Consider the following 17,852-nt stretch of genomic DNA (forward strand, 5'->3'; position numbering starts at 1 on the left):
AGGAATTTTCAGATTAATATGAGTTGACCTCTTTCATCTAGTTATTGTTCATTTCTTTGCCACCTGTAATAATAGGTTTCTAAATGCAACTTCATTGCATGCCTTTTGATAAATTGTTAGAATTATTACCTAAGTTTCTCCAAGTAGTATTCTCTCCTCAGACACAGAACTAACTTTCAATCCTGGGGGCTACAGGGCTAGGTTTTCTCCTAGACTTACCCTGGTTTCTTCCTCAAATACCCATAACTTATCAGTATTTCAGTGGTTGTGGGTTGTTTTCATAACAAACTTATGTCTGACATTTATTGAGATACAGTATATTTTATAGACAGCAATTAAGAATCAAAAACTGGTATAACAAATCCAGGATCTGAGGCTCTGTAGAAACTTTTGATAAGTGCAAATGGAAGAATTTCATTTTGTTTTTAATATCAAACTTTTGTTCTCTCCACTACAACATGATGCTTCTGGCATTTTATGTATTCAGTACTGTGACTCTTATTATATAATAGAGTGTATATAATCACTAGAATAAAGAAATGCAGGTATTATAAAATCAAAATGAATGTTCACTTTAGAGATGCTGCCTGTGTACTAGTACCAATCCATATGCTAACCAATTTAGTAACATTGGATTACTTATTTAACCTCTTTTATCATGGCTGTTTTCTCTCTTCCTTAACACCTAATCCTTTATGTAGGAGTTTGAAAATCATTTCATAAAGGCCAGATAATAAATATTGTAGGCTTTCAGGGGCAGATGATCCTTGTTGCAACCACTGGACTCTGCCATTGAGTCACAAAAGCAGCCATAGACAATATGAAAACAAATGAGTGGGGTGTTGTTCTAATAATTTACAAAAATGGATTATGAACCAGATATGGCTCAGAGGCCATCATTTGCCTACCCCTGCTTTAAAAGATGCAGTTGGGCTAAATGAATTTTAACATTCCATTTTACAGTCTATATTCTTCTCTCAAAGAGAAATATTATTAATGGACTTGATTTAAATAAATCAATTTAACATATTACAATACAGAGTGGATATACAAACTATGTTAATGCAGTCTAAGATGTGGTTCCCAGGAAGAGTGGTTAGAAGTAAGGTCCCTGGAGCCATAACTGCCTGGCTTTAAATCCTAGATCTCCCATTTATGACTTGGGTAATCATTAGAATTTGAGAGGTACTTTACCTCTCTCTACACAGTTTTCTCAATCATCAGTTGGGAATGGTGGCAATTTAGAGCAAGTCTGTAAGTTCTGTGACACTTCTTCCACTGAGAAGTGTGGTCTGTATCTCTTCTTCTTGACTCTAAACTGCCCTTCATAATTCACTTGTAACCAACAAAATGTAGCAGACATGATCCTTTGCTAGGCTGAGTCAGAAAACCATTGAGTATCCACCTGGTTTCTCTGTTTGTTCTGACAGAAGCCAGGCTGCCTGTACAAAGTCCAACTATTCTGAGATCTACATGTATTCATTCCAGTCAACAGCCCCTGCTGATCTCCCAGCCAACAACCAGCATTAATTTTGTGAGCTGTGTTGGAAATCTTGTCAGTTCAGGAATCAGAAAACTGTAGCCCTAGCTATTATCCCACTATAGCTTCATGAAAGACCCTAAGTAAGAATTACCCAACACTTACTAATTACCAATCCAAAAAAATTATGAACAAAATAAAACAATTGTTGCTTTACAACATTAAGTTTTGGAGAAATTTTGTATACAACAGCAGAAACCAGAAGGGAAGTAATAAAAGCAATATTCTTTGTATGCTTGTTATATAAATTAAATGACCTAATGTGTGTAAAAGTACTTAGAACAATGCCTGAGTAAGTATTGTACAGAATAAATACCTGTATTTAAAAAATTATTGATATACTGGTAAATTTCAGCTTCCAAATAGAATGGAAAGTGGGGAATTTTGAGCATAAAGTTTAAAAGAATAAAAATCATAGGGGTGCCTGGGTGGCTCAGTTGGTTGAGCGTCCGACATCGGCTCAGGTCATGATCTCACAGTTCATGAGTTCAAGCCCCACGTGGGGCTCTGTGCTGACAGCTCCGAGCCTGGAGCCTGCTTCGGATTCTGTGTCTCCCTCTCTCTCTGCCCCTCTTCTGCTCGTGCTCTGTCCCTCTCTGTTTCTTAAAAAAATATACATATAACGTAAAAATTTTTTTTAAAAATTTAAAAAAGAATAAAAATCACTAAACTATTGAATAAAATATATTATTATGCAATGGAGTGACTTTTCCAGGAGGCACAGTGCCTAGGGCCCATGATACTTTTAGGGACACACAAAACTTTTAACTTTTATTTCTTTTAAAATCAGAAGGAAAAATATCTAATAATAGTGAATGTACCATACTCAATGAAGTCTGGGTTATATTTATCCTTATTATAATGTAATCATGTCTTTGAAATATATTTTATAGAGAAAGAACCCTACAAAGGCAAGAGTCCCTAGAATCTGCAAAAGTCATAATATGTCTCCCCACCCCTCTCTCTCTGTATATATATATCTATATGTGTATATATGTATATATACACATGTATATATATATATATATATATATATATAAATCTAGTTTTTAATTCTTATTTTAGAGCCTAGTGTTACTCTGAAATTATTGCTTATAAACTTGTGATTTTTTTAAAAAAAATCATCTGCCTTTGTGATCGTTGTTCAGTTTCTCATTCCTATAACCCTTTGGAACATAATTCATATATATAAGACAAACTGGAGTTTTTATTGGTTAAAAGTCAAATGCTGGTGAAGTGAGGAAGAGTAAGATTGGACCTCAGGAGAAGCATTTAGGGTGAATGATATATAATTGTTAAAGAGATGCCATCTTTCTTGGTATTTCATCCTAAGTCTACTCTTAATTTTGTGCTTAAGGTCAGCTCTACTCTAAATAGCTTAATTTCTTAAACTCAAAGGAGGTGACCTGTAAGAACTGTTAGAATTTTATATCTTGGTTCAAGGTCATTTGGACATAGGGAGATTTTAATTTTTGAAGGTATCTTTTAATCTGCCCTGTGAATGACAGTCTCAAGAGAATGAGAGGAGAAACCACAGACTTATCTTGCAAAAGACACATCTGATAAATATCTGTTATTCAAAATATATAAAGAACTCTTAAAACCCAACCATAAAAAATAAACCCAATATATTTTATTTTTTAAGTTTATTCATTTATTTTGAAAAGAGAGCGTGAGTAGGGGAGGGGCAGAGAGAGAGAGAGAGAGAGAGAATCTCATACAGGTTCTACAGGGTCAGTGCAGAGCCCAACATGGGGCTCAAACTCTCTAAACTGTGAGATTATGACAAGCCAAAATCAAGAGTTGGACGCTTAACAGACTGAGCCACCCAGGCATCCCAAACACCCCAATTTAAAAATGGGCTCAAGGCCTTAACAGACAGTCTATTATGAAAATAGGCATATGGAAAATAAGCATATGAAAAGATGTTCAACATCATATGTCATCAAGGAAATGTAAATTAAAACAACAGTGAGACACCACTACATATTTGGAACACTGGCAACACCAAATTCTGTGAAGAATGTAGCATAACAGAAACTCTCTCTCATTTATTGCTGGTGGGGATGTAAAAATGGTTGAGCCACGTTGGAGGACATAATCTTATCATATGATCCAGCAACTGTACTATGTGGTATTTACCCAAAGGAGTTGAAAGATAAGTCCATGCAAAAGCCTGCACATGAATGTTTATAGCAGCTTTATTCATCATTACCAAAATGTGGAAGTAATCATGATATCCTTCAGTAGGTGAACTGATAAACTGTGGTACATGCAGATAACAGAATATTATTCAGTGCCATGACAAGACATAGAGGATATGTAAGTGCATTTTACTAAGTGAAAGAAGCCAGTCTGAAAAGGCTACATACTGTATGATTCCAACTACATGACATTTTGGAAAAGGTGAAACTGCAGAGAAAATAAAAAGATAAGTGGTAGTTAGAGACTGAGAGTGAGAGAAGACTAGGAAGAACACAGACAATTTTCAGGACATTGAAAATACCCTGTATGATATTTTAATGTAGATATACGTTATTATGCATTTGTTCAAACTCATGAAATGTACAACACTAAAAGTAATCCATAATGTAAACCATGGACTGGGTTTACTTTTAGTGTTGTACATTTCTTAACCAATTAAGCCACGCAGGCACCCCAAGACTTTATTTTTTAAAACAGTTTAATGTTCACAAAAAATTGAGAAAATTATACTCCTGCCCCCACACATGTATATAGCCTCCTCCATTAACAGCATCCCCCATTCCAGTGGTACACTTGTTATAATTGACCTTTCAAAATGACTCAATTGGTTAAGCATCCAACTCGTGATTTCAGCTCAAGTTATGATCTCATAGTTTGTGAGATCCAGCCCCATGTCAGGCTCTGGACTGTCAGAGCAGAGCCTGCTTGGGATTCTCTCCATCCCTCTCTCTCTGCTCCTTCCACATGTGCTTTCTCTCTCTCTATGTAAATAAATAAGTAAACATTTAAAAAAAAGTCTTAATTTTAAAATAATTGTTTAAAAATGCAAAATATATTTAAACAATTGTTGGTGTCATTAGTCTGTAATTTACATGAAGGTATATCCCTCTCTCATTTTGTTGACATTATGTTGCAACAGCATGTAGAGAATACTTTTAAATTTTAAGTGGAATCTATGACTCCTCTAGCAGAATGAAGTATTAGCAATCATTTTCTATTCTTCTGATTGATCTTAAATCAGTTCTAAAAAAAAGGTAATCATGAAACCTGAAAGCACTCAACACATCCATGCATTAAGCACTGATAATTATGACAAATTGGCCAGAAATTTTTTTTTCAGAAAATTTTACTTCTAAATCAAGTCATTTCTGCTTTTGGTATAATGTTGACCAAAGTAGCAGTTATCTGACAAGTTTGAAAGAGAATCCTGACTTAGACTTCTTCAGAAATAAACTACAGTTTGCTTTAGCGAACCCTCCTTTATTGTTATTTGTTTAAAAAATCTTCACATGTAGGGCACTTATACTACTGCTATGAAAAAATATTCAAAATAGTCCTTGCAATGTGGGGCTCATAAACTATTTTGTGAAGAGAAATCTGCATGTGATATGGTAACATGTGCATGAAATTCACTAAACTGACAAAAGAAATCAGGTTCTGATTCTGATTCTATAACTTCATAGAAGTTGAAGAATTGTTACCAAATATTTTTTCTCCCTGAGCTTCACTTTCTTCTGCTGCTAGATTGAAATAATTAAGCCTGCCCCATCTGCTGCAACATGTGTTTATGAGGGGAGAGAAGTGGGGATATTACACATGAAACATTTAAATGGTAATGTAAGAAAGCAGGTTTGTAATAGCAGTACGTTTAATGGCAAGAAATAAGGTGTAAATATCAGACTGACAGCATGTTATAGAAATTTAGATTTAGAAAGGAACCTTCACAGGTATGTCTTTATATTCAAAACCAACATGAATTAAACATGCACTGCAAACAGAAAGGATATTGGCCCCAGGAATGTGGAAAATTAATAGGAAATGACTTTTTATATTGGAACAGTTTCACTCTAGAAGAGAACCTATATATAAATAAATAAACGTCCTATAAGAACTTCAGTAAACCATACATTTCTAGATTATTATGTTTCATAACTTAATAGTATCCATAAATTAGGAGAGAGGCCCACAGTACTTAATTTTATTTTTTAGGGATATTTAAAATTTTGCCATTTCACACAGGAAAGAAAATTTTCTTATCTCAAAAGGAGGAATATCATTACCTCAAAACAAAGGATGATATTTGCCATGATAAAATATATTCAATTTAGTAACCTTATGTATATTCACATTGATTTTATTCATTCTCATTTCACCATAGAACTATCAAAAACAAGCGCATAAAAAATACAGCTCTTAAAATGAATTTTGGAAAATCAAAATAAGTTTAAATAGTGAGATTATAAAAAGAGGTATGGCCAATTTATTCAATAAAATTGGCCTAGGTATGTTTAGGAAAGGTTTCATTCATCGAAGAAGTTACTCACAAGCTGAATCCTAAAATATGAAAGATAATAGAGAATGAAGCAAAAGTAGAAAAATATAAATGAATTTATAGTATAGTCATTAAGAGTTTGGTTTTTGTGTCAGGAATTAGGTTAAACACTGACTCTAATCTGTAACTTTGGACAAGCCATTCAATCTCTTAAACATAAATTTGCTTAACTGTACAGTGGAACTTTAAAATATAAATTTTTTAGATTATTGTGGTTACAAAAGAAAATTCATGAAAAACCTTAGCATACCTAGCATACATTAAGTGCTTAAATAAATATTGTTAAGATTCTTCTTTTACCATTACTTTTAGTACTATTACTATTATTATTTTATGTAGTAAGAATGAAAGACCCAGTCAAGGTATGTGAAAGGTGGAGTGAGTGATAGGTATGTTTTAGAACATAGACCATATTTCATGTCAAACTGGACCTTTGGAAGAACCAATCTATATTTTGTTCACAGAAAGCTCTTTTTGATATTACTATAGAGAGCAGATTGAATATAAGAATTGCAGCACAATTATTAACTTGGGTCTTCTTTCAATAGTCCAAGTGACACAGAATGATGGTATACTATGGAAAAAATGGCTATGAAGAGGACGAAGATCCTGATAAGGATTGCAGAGTTATTTAGGGAGCAATGAATGTGGTGAATCATCATGCGTTAAGGTGTTTGTGAAGGAGACAGAAGACTTTAAGATGTGCCCCAAATTTATCACTTATTTGAGATATAAAAATTTTCAGATATTCAGGGTGAACTATTTGGGGTATAGTGAGAACTTATTATAAAAGTTATTATTATTTTAAAATAATTAACCCCATAATCTCTGATATTCAAAGCAACAATTTGAAGTAACTGAAATAGTCTACAAAGTGGTAGAAATCACGTTTAAAGTCTGATCTCTCCCTGTAGAGGAAATTAAATGTTGGGTGGTAAAAATATGCAGTACTTGCATTATATCCCAAAATTTTAAAAGGAGGACGTTGGACTATAAAACAATTGTTATGTGAAGTTTATTGATCTAAATGGATGTTTTTGTAATAAAGCCAACCTCTGTAAAAGGTAAATGTAAGCACTGCCTAAAGTAAAATGCTTGTAGCATTCTTTGACAGGGAGAAATATGCTAAAAGGCAGATTTAGTTACAGAAATGATGGATGGTAGCTTCAAGTTCTGGTCTGGAAAATAAGTTTTTAGCTTTGCAAATAGCAGTGTTAACTGTAAGGAAAACAATCTCTGCATTTATACTTGACTTTTATACAATATATGTTTTTAAATTCAAGAAATGAATTTGAGTTTTAGTAATACAATAAAAAGGCTGAGATAAAGATATACTATTTATTGGATTGACTATGTAATATTAGTGTCAGGCAGGTCAGTGGCAATTTTGACATTTTAGTAGACAATATATAAGATACAAGAAGTTTAACCTATCTTTTGTTAAAAACACAAGGGGAAGAGTAAACTTAAGATGTTATAATTCTCAGTTCCTAAAATAATCACAAAATTTTCTTCATACTTAGTTTTCCAAAATTTCTTAAAATTAAATTTCTGATCCCCAGGCATCACAATAATATCATTAAATAAACAGACTATTAATACCAGTGAAGAGAATAATTCTTTGCATTGGCAGTATTAGCTCAATAGTTTTGAAGAAATTAGGTAAACACAACACACACACACACACACACACAATTATTGGCACTAGGATCAAATACAAAAATTCTTATTAGAGACCTTGCTTCCTGCTACGTCACTAAACTTTACTGTCTAAACAAAATTACATTTGCTTTATGTAAGTCATCAGGGGTGATCATCACTTTTTCTCTTAATTCAATAAGAGCATCACTGTGCCAACGCTCAGATTAAACATTCTGCATCACAAAACAAGCAGATGAAGCAGGATGCTCCAGTAAGAACTAAATGACTGATACCTTCAAACTACATGCATAAGTTAGAATTAAGCAAAGTATCAAACACATCAACCACATAGGCTTAAGTAAAAGAAAGGTTTCAGTTGATTATCACCTATTTAATAATAAACTTTTAATGATAAAATGTTGGTGACTTGTAATGTTGAAATAAATGTAAGTAAAAATAAGTCATTAAATTATTCACCATGAAAGCAAATAAATATAAGTTACCAACAATTTGTTATAGTTTCCTGTGAACAAAAGTAGAAAAAAAATCATAAAAGTACATATTGCCATTACTTTCCAAACAACAAAACATAACAATTATTTCTGGGAGAATATTCTTTTCCCTGACATTGATTTTAGCATTTATTGATCAGATAGATTTTATATAAGGGCCATTAAGTAACAAAATAAGCAACTGCTCCAATATTAACTTTGCAGAGGATAGATGCACAGCATTTATGTTTCCCCTCTGGAAAAATGGAAGTTCATAGTTAAATCTATATGCACTGACAGTATTTATACAGTGGTCCTGAGTGCCACAATCTAGAAAAATCCAGATGATATGACAATAAAGAAATATAATTTAAATAAATTGGAAGAATGTTTAACATATGCTTTCAAAAAGTATCTATTTATAATCAGAATTATGATGTAACGTTCTAAAAAGTCAACCTCCCAGTCTTAACCCTCTAACCACTGACCAAGAATTTCTAAATAGGATCAAATTATCTCTCCAAAGTATCAAAAATGTTTTGAGATTTTTGTGAGTGTGGATTATAGTGAGCTAATAATTTTATTTTCTAACAGTTAATAAAGTGTTCATATTTTATTTTAATTAAAGAAAAAGTCATATTCTTAGAGCAAGATTTGCAGATCATATATTTGATATCAAGTTGTAAAAATTTAACTTACCAGAAATAATTTAACAATTAAGAAACTCCATTTGTTTCTGCGCAAGAGTGTATATATTAGCCATTAAAATAGGTCTAGGGGGCACCTGGGTGATTCAGTCAGTTAAGCAACTGACTCTTGTTTTCAGCTCAGGTCATGATCTCCTGGTTTGTGAGATGGAACCCCACATCAGGCTCTGTGCTGGTAGTGCAGAACCTGCTTGGGATTCTCTCTCCTGCTCTCTCTCTTTCTCTTTCTCAAAATAAATAAATAAACATTGAAAAAATATGTCTAAATCTGGCTAAGCACGTGGACAATCATTGCACTGATATCCAAATGTTGTACTAAACATGGAGGAAATGTAAGCAGAAAATATATTAGGACACATGTTACCAATCAGCTGCCACAATAATAAAAAATTAAAAGTTTGCCTTCTATAAAATGTATTGATAGGTCTAAATATTGTAACTTGATTTTTGCATATGTTGCATAGTAATAAGATTTGAATGTCATGGCTACAAAGATCATGAAGTAACCCTACTTCAACTGTGAGAATTGTTTCTGAAAACTCTAGCAAATGTTTTATTGAAGAGATTGAAACTCTATAGGAAATGTAAAAAGTGGTTAAATATTGCCAATAAGCCTTTGAAATCCATTACAAATATGATGGCTATTCATTTAAAAGAAAAGCCAAGTGTTACCTGATGCTAAGGAATTGAAGGTCTCCCCCAATTTTCTCTTTATGCCATCGTAGAAATGATGACACTTTAATGGACTAAATAAGTACTACCCCATAACTAGGTTTAAATGCAATTATGCAACTCAGTGTGTTTGATTTGGAAACATGACTTTTAAAATTACAGGACTTTTCAACTTTCACTTATGAGGCAGAAAACTAGAAGTAACATCATCTTCACCTGTTGAAAAACACCATAACAAAGCCATACAGTCAGCAAATCCACAACTTTTCTTGAACACTCCCTCATTAAGAAACTAAGATCATAGGCCAACTAACTAACCCAAAATTTATGGAATATTTGTCTTCAGGACAAATGAAGGTCAAGCACTTGCTTACATGAGACAGATACCACTGGACACCAGCAAGAAGAATTCAGCTAAAATTCTTAACAAATTACTTTAGGTGGAATATGAACTAGTTACAGAATACAGAACTCCTGGGAGAAGAATGCAGACACAAAGGGACTTTACACCCACTTATAGGCTATTCTCAAAGACCTCTGCAGGAGCTCAAGAAAAAATATTAACAACGGTACTGAGAAAGCATAGCTTGTGATATAAACCTAGAGGGGTGACCAGCAGAGTTTGACGGAATCATCTTCACTATCTCTATTATAGATTGAAAGTTTTAACCTACTGGGGGAAGGGGGATTGGAGGATCGTTAAGAGTGTTCTTCCACTTCCCTACCTCCATTCCACCAGCCACCTGCCCCCCCCTGCACCCTGAACAAAGTGCCTACTTAAGACTCAGCCTGAGAAAGACAATGCCCTTGTCCAACTGTTACCCTTCCCCACCACCAAGTCAATAAGTACTGAGTGACAGTTCTCTACTTCTAGGAGAAGGGACAAGAACATGGAGAAAGATCCTCTCTGAGGAACAACACCAAGAAAGACTTAAAGCTCAGAGTGGAGCAGACACTGAGGAAGTGTGGGGAAAAGACACACCTCTAATAAACCACCCTAAACTTAGAGTACCACTAGAGAAATTTGAAACGTAGGGTGCACTGACATATCCAAACCCACATCAACTCTGGGTTGACTTAACACCTCCCCTGACACACACACACACACACACACACACACACACACACAGCTGGAGCAATTCATGTTAGCTGGAGTTAATTCTTTTGTTAATCAGAAACTAGACAGAATTAAAGTCTTTCAAACCTAATTTTTCATATGAGAAGGCCATAGTTGAGTAGCAGAGAAGTTGCTATGTTTTTGACAATAAACAAAGTAGATAGTATATTTTTCTTAATAAATATTTAATTTTTGTGTGAACTACTACTAAACAAGAAACTAGGATTACTAATACTGGTGCCATTTTTCTTGTACATGTTATTTCCTTAAAAATCTTAAAATCATTATAATATTAAATAGTATGCTGACTACTTTAAAATTTATATGAAATTAAAAATAAATCCCAGTGATAAAGGAAAGATTGATATATGTGGATCAGTATTCACTTTATTGGATAACAGTACTTATAACAGAAATTACCCATTTGTGCTGGCTTGGCTGATATTCCATATACATGAACAATCTTCTTAGGATTTGTTGACTAGTTTTTTGCTGTCTCTTTATATACACTATCTGAGAGACAGAAAAGAGATATATAGCAGCCTGTTAGCATCCTAGAGAATTGAGAAGAATATCAGAATAAGTGTAAAATAGAAAAAAAAAACTCATTTAGACTAGTTTAGTTATTAGAATCAAGTTCAATCTTGTCTGTTTTACCATAAAATTAATACTTATTGTCTTCCTTAGTGACCACTTTCTACTTTCAGGAACTTATAGAATAGTGAGGAAACACACACACATCATCATTATCATCATCATCATCTTCAACATCATCATTATGCCATGTGGTAAAGTGCAGAAAGAGAAATGTACACAGTGTTTTGAAAGCATAAAAATCATAACAGCTAATCCAGCTCTAGGTTGTAGGTAAAATAAGAAGAAGGTAGCCTTTTTGAGAAGACTTCCTGAATTCCTGATGTGAGTTAAATTCTGAAAAGTACATTCAGGACAAAAAAAAAATATTCTTCTCAAGTTGATCTAGTAGAAAGGGAGAGCAAGATATGATTCGCATGTGATTTATTAAAGGTGAGTCATAAAAACAGAAGAAAGCCCTTGCTTCTCACTTGATTTATGAATTTAGATGACAGAGTGGGATGGACATTCAACTGTAACTTCAGCATAAAGTAATTAAAATGAAACAAAATATAGCAAACTCTTTCACACTTAGCAAAATATGTCTTGTGAAACTTTTTTTTAAAATTTTTTAATGTTTATTTATTTTTGAGAGAGACAGAGACAGAGTGTGAGCGGGGCAGGGGTAGAGAGAAAGGGAGACAGAATCCAGAGCAGGCTCCAGGCTCTGAACAAGCTGTCAGCACAGAGCCTGACGCGGGGTTCGAACTCACAAACCGTGGGATCATGACCTGAGCTGAAGTTGTACTCTGTGTCTATAAATATATTTCTTACTAAGTTTTGTTTTCAAAAGTTTGAAAAACATAATCCCAGTCTACCTTTGCTTTATGCTTTGACATTGGAACAAACCTGTTTTATTTTTTTTCCACTAAAGACTATTCTTTAAATCAGATGTTTTACACTGGGTAGCAGAGTGGTAAAATCAGAGATGAGGAATTGGGGGTCATCCAACTTTATGGTCAACTTTGGTCTGAAGTTAATTAGGCTTACCAAGAATTTTTTTTAATTCCCCAGATTCCCAAGTAGTTTATTACAAATCATCAGCCAGTGATAAAGCATTCTCTTGCCTATTTTACTGTTGCTCCCTAGGTCTCTATTTGTTTTGGGTACTTCCCAAGCAGAAAAGTAGCTGAAAAAAGGCCAATATGTGGTGTTTCTGTATCTGTTGTATGTTTTCAAAATGTAATGACTGAATGGGTAAAACTAAAATCATTAAGGAAGTAATAATTTGTATTCTTTGATTAAGGAATTTCTTAAGAACTTTTCTTCTACATTGGATCGGTTCATACATTATATATACATTCATTTTGCCCCAAAAAATAATCATTTAATATTCCCAACATAGAAAATAAAAGCAAAAGGATAAAACAATGGACTATCCCTATAGACAACAAAAAAAAATAACATTGTTACTGTTTACTGGCTAGAACAATACACTATTCTTATCCTCACCATACCCTACAAAAATGGGATTATGAAAATATGTGAAAGATAAAGATATCCAGATTTAGAAAAGTTCTTAGTCAAGAACTTTTAGTGACACACTAAAAGTATCTAAGTTAAATCAATTAACTCCAAACCCATGATGGCATGTTGATACTTGCATTTTTAAGCTAATTATTTATTTACAATGGTTATGTTTGTTGTTTATATCTATGCCTGTTAATAAATAAAGGTGTTTGTGATGTCATATGAAATCACAGTTTTACCAGTTTTCAGTTATTCATAAAGGGAAAACAATGAAGTCTTTATGTTTATATTTAACCAGAAAAATAAGCAATCAATTCACTTTAAGACTCAATTGATGTAAAATATATATAATATTAGTTGTTTTTTATATGGATTTTAGTTTGCGATTCCCAAAATGTTCTATTTGTCATTACTAAAACGTGCTCCTCTTCAACTTTTGTAATTCCACTGCACGATTTAGGATTTATATTTGGGGTAATAGTGCCACTAGGCCCTGCTGTCAATAATACAGACCTGAAAATTAAGTATATTTTTGAAATAAAATTGAGATCAGAGAGACTAGCTTTTAATGAATCCATTATTTTTTTCTAATTAAAGCAAATGTTTTACTGAATGATTATATACAAAGGCATATTTTTTTCTACATAAATTGTATAGAAAATGCAATACCAATTTAAAACAAGATTGTTGGCAAAGATAAAATTCCTAAGAATTTTGACTTGCTTCTCATTATCTAGCTTTAATTTTTTTACTCCCACTACATGTTTTTATTTAACATAATCAGTTTGCAGGCACACAAGGTTTTATTTAAGATTTTTTGCATGTCTCATGCTCAGGAATTCTGAGAGTTTTAATCTGTTAGACCTGATTCCTAGCTGTAAGACTATATTAGAATCTAAGGCTCTCAATTACTTACTAATGTCCTAACACTTCTCTGTAAATTTAGGATTAGTTCCCTTGTTTCTCCAGTTCTGCTCTATTATAGTCACTGAAACATTTACTTACAACCATGGTTTTTATAGTGTCCGAGAATCACATGAAAATCACAAATGTCTTGTAAACAGAGATTCTGCTACAGGGTGTCTGATACCAGAGTCATAAATATGCATTTCAAAAATATTCCAAGTCCTTTGATACAGATGGCCTTGGGCTTCTCTTTGAGAAACATTACATAACCCCTTGCTCCCAAACACTACAGTGTAGACCACTGCAGCCAGCCTCTAGAGCTAGTTCACAGTTCAGACCAGATCTCTTTGCCTGTTGCATCTGGACCCAGCTTCGTTGCAAATCCCACAATTCTGTATCTGATCCCTATGCCTCTTAACTAAGAATAAATGAATTAGGATAAGTTGAAGTTTTCTCCACTGTGTTCTATTTCCAAAATGCAGTAAAAACTACCTACCTACCTACATAACTAACTAACTAGGTCATCTTCCAAAAAACAATTATATCACCCTCTTTTTTTACTCAACATTTATTGAAACAAAAAACAAGAAATGCATCTCTTCCTGGCCTCCCTGTTATATCTCCCACATCCCTTTATTTATAATGCTTTAGGTGATGAAGGAGAAATTCCCTAGACCCTTTTTCACCAGTACAAGTCAATTTCACACATATTGAAAACTGTTTACTTCCTTCTGTTTCTCTAAGTAAGCACTTGCACTATCAACCTGACTGCAGTTGACAGCAATTACTTTTTTAAATGGATGAAAACTGCTGTTAGACAATTTCATATATTTTCTACACAACTTTTAAGCAATTATGCATAATTGTGCACTTTCTCACACATACCTAATATTATACTCATGTATGTTATATTCACCAAATGCATAAATATGCATAGCACTATTGTAAATTAACTGATATTACTAGAAATCAATTTTAAGACTTAAAACAGAAAGAAAGTTACAGTGGAAAAGACTAAGATTTTTTTCTGATACCTATCTTTTCAGTTTCTTTTAATTAAGCCAGCTTCGTTATTTTGGATTCTGTTTCTTCATACTGAAATAGAATGTAGTTGCAAGTGCAAAGCCACTGCTAATGAAAAATACTACATTTTTGTTTTAGTGTTCGTTTTTATTTTCTTAGATTCTGCATTTGTTTTTACTTGCTAACAAAGATAGCATAATTAAGATCAATGAGCAATTATCTCTATATTACTTCATTCCAGTTAGTGTTGTGGGGTCGAGGTAAAATCAAAATTCCAAAGTTTTGCCAGATCTTATGTATCCTGAACAGTTGGAACCAGAAGAGATAAATATATCTGTTTGCTAGAGTATATTAATCATTAACTATGCAAAGAGAGTTTGTGAGCCAAGAATAAAATAGACACTTACATTTTCTTTATAAGAAAGAACATGAGAAATTGAGTTCCCAAAGGTATTACCTTAAGAAAGAAGACATAAGTGAGAGAGGAAAAGGTGAATAGCAGAAAGTAAAAGCAAGCCACCAGAACAACGTGGCATAAAGAGACATTCACAGTGAACAGAACAGGAATGACCAAAGGACTTGCAAAAGCAAGGTTGCCTAATGTTCTATTTTAAGTTTCTGCTGTATAATATCATCTTATATCTATTGTCTTCAAGGTTTCCATAAGACAGGAAAATACACCAAGCCTGTATTTTCTTCTTCAGAATTACTGTGTAACACAGAGAAGTACCCAATGTAAGATATGAGCTATAATATAATGAGCAGTTAGCAAGTGTTTGTAATTTGAAGGGAAATAACTAGGAAATATATAAACTTTCTGAAAATTCAAGATATTGAGGTAGAGAGGCTCTGGGTTTTCCCATATGTGTTATGTGCATTTGAATAATTTTCATTCCAATAAAACTGAAAACATAAACTGAGGAACTGGGATATCCAGGTAACTATTGGTGTTATGGATTTAATAATACCCACTTCCTATTTTACAGGGCCTGCAATGCAGCTTAAATAATATTGTGTATGAATCCATGTTGTACTCTATAAGATCAAGATCATACACAAGCATATTTAGAAAGCCATTGAAAAAGCAAAGGCTCATGATTGTAAAGAATGTGGGAAAAAAAACCTGGCAAATACATTTTAATCACAAAACACATTTTAATCAATTAGATTTAAATTTTAGTGTCATATTTTCCTATTTTGTGATGTTAATAATTTTCTACATTAATTTAGAAAACAAATGTCATATATGAGTGAAAGTGCATAGAAGAACTTACAAAGAACTAGCATGAATTCAAGGGAGCTCTAATAACTGTTGTTTTTTGCTTTAAATCCCAAAATAGCTTTAAATATGCTAGAATAAGGGGCCCCTGGGTTGCTCAGTCAGTTAATTATCCTACTCTTGATTTCAGCTCAGGTCATGATGTCACGGTTCATGAGTTCGAGTTCTGCATGGGGCTCCATGCTGAGTGTGAAACCCGCTTAGGATTCTCTCTTTCTCCCTCTGCCCATCTCCCCCACTTGCATTCTCCCTCTCTCTCAAAAAAAAATTCTCTAGAATCACAGTGATAGCAAAACTAAAATAAATGAATTTTCAATGACTTAAAACAAGACAATGATCTATTGTTGCTGCAATAGTGATTGAATGTATGCCAGATTGGACGGACAGGTCATGTACCATGACTTGAAGTACAACTCTCTTGACAGGTCATTCATTTTTAAACACAGATATTAATAGTTTTCAAATAGACCAGAATAGTTTTCAAATGAACCAAAATAGGTTTCAAATTCCTAGCATATTGCTTTGTTAATGCAAACATTTAGATTAAGTCACCTATTTATGGTATCACGATACAAATGACCTTCAAAAATTATAATAAATTTTCAAAAGCGGATGCTGAATATTATAAAAGAGTTAAAGTCAAAGGAGAGAAATTTGTAAGAAAATACTTTGAGTTCTCAGTGCTTTATTTGAGAACAAAAGTAGAAGTGAGATTTAATAAAAGAAAAAATACCTAAAAAGCACGATTAAGCAAGATGAAACTTACGTATTTATTAGAGCAGCAAATAGTAATTTTAAAAGTTAAAGAGATTCAAATTGCTGTGAAGCTGATATAAATTAGTTCAAAATAGACTTGAGCTAAAAATTAAAGTCACAGAAATACATAGTCAAGAGAAAATTACAATTTAGTTTACATTTACACATTTGAACATTTTATGTTACTTCTTGGCATGCTATGAATTTCACGATAATTTTATTGGTTTATTCTCTCAAATTGTAATTAATTTCCCCATTATGTATACATACAGACAGATAGATAGATTCATGTATAGAAATATACTCATAACTCAAAAATGAAGATTTGTAACCTCCTCATCTTGTCACCTCAGACTAATGAGCAATAATAATTCTAATGTGAATATGGCATCATTGTCAAGTTTGACAAGAAAAAGCTTATGATGGTGCTAGAAATGTTTAAAAAATTGTTTTTCTATGTTAAAGCATGTTTTAAAAGTTTGACAATGATTTGAAGGAGAAATTACTCTTTATTAAAGATATATCCCACAAGTAAAGGGCGAGGTTAAATACAAAACTCTTTTGCTGATCTCTCTAATAAAGAGGCTCAAACCCTAAGATTAAAGGGTATAGAGAAAAGAATCACAGTACTTAAAGCAAGACGGGCTATGTGGGAGAAACCAAGAAGATCCTTTCAATCAAGTGACTATGTAAAGACGCTTCTGTTCCAGCTCTAATAGCACAGTTTCCAGTGCCCACTACACTCCTTAGGAGAGGCAGAAAAGTGTAGTGACTGAATGTGGTTTCTGGCACCAGCTATCCTGGTTTTGAATCCTAATTCCAGCCCTGGAGTAACCAAGACACTGAATTGTTATGTTCCTGATATAGTGTCTAAAACTAGATACTGACTTAACTTTTAGTGTACATGTATTCAGAACTAGACTGAAATTCTAGATATGTACGTTTTGTTAATTTTTGTATCTTCTGCATTGAGCACAATGAATAAGCTATTTTTATTGATGGGCAAAAAGAAGAGAAAAAAGAGATAGAAAGAGGTATACAGTGGGAGAGAACAGACAAGCTAAGTCTATTTTGGTTATA

Source organism: Puma concolor, chromosome D1, assembly GCF_028749965.1.
Source record: "Puma concolor isolate L17-30 chromosome D1, mPumCon1.1.hap2, whole genome shotgun sequence".
NCBI classification, from domain to species: Eukaryota; Metazoa; Chordata; class Mammalia; order Carnivora; family Felidae; genus Puma; species Puma concolor.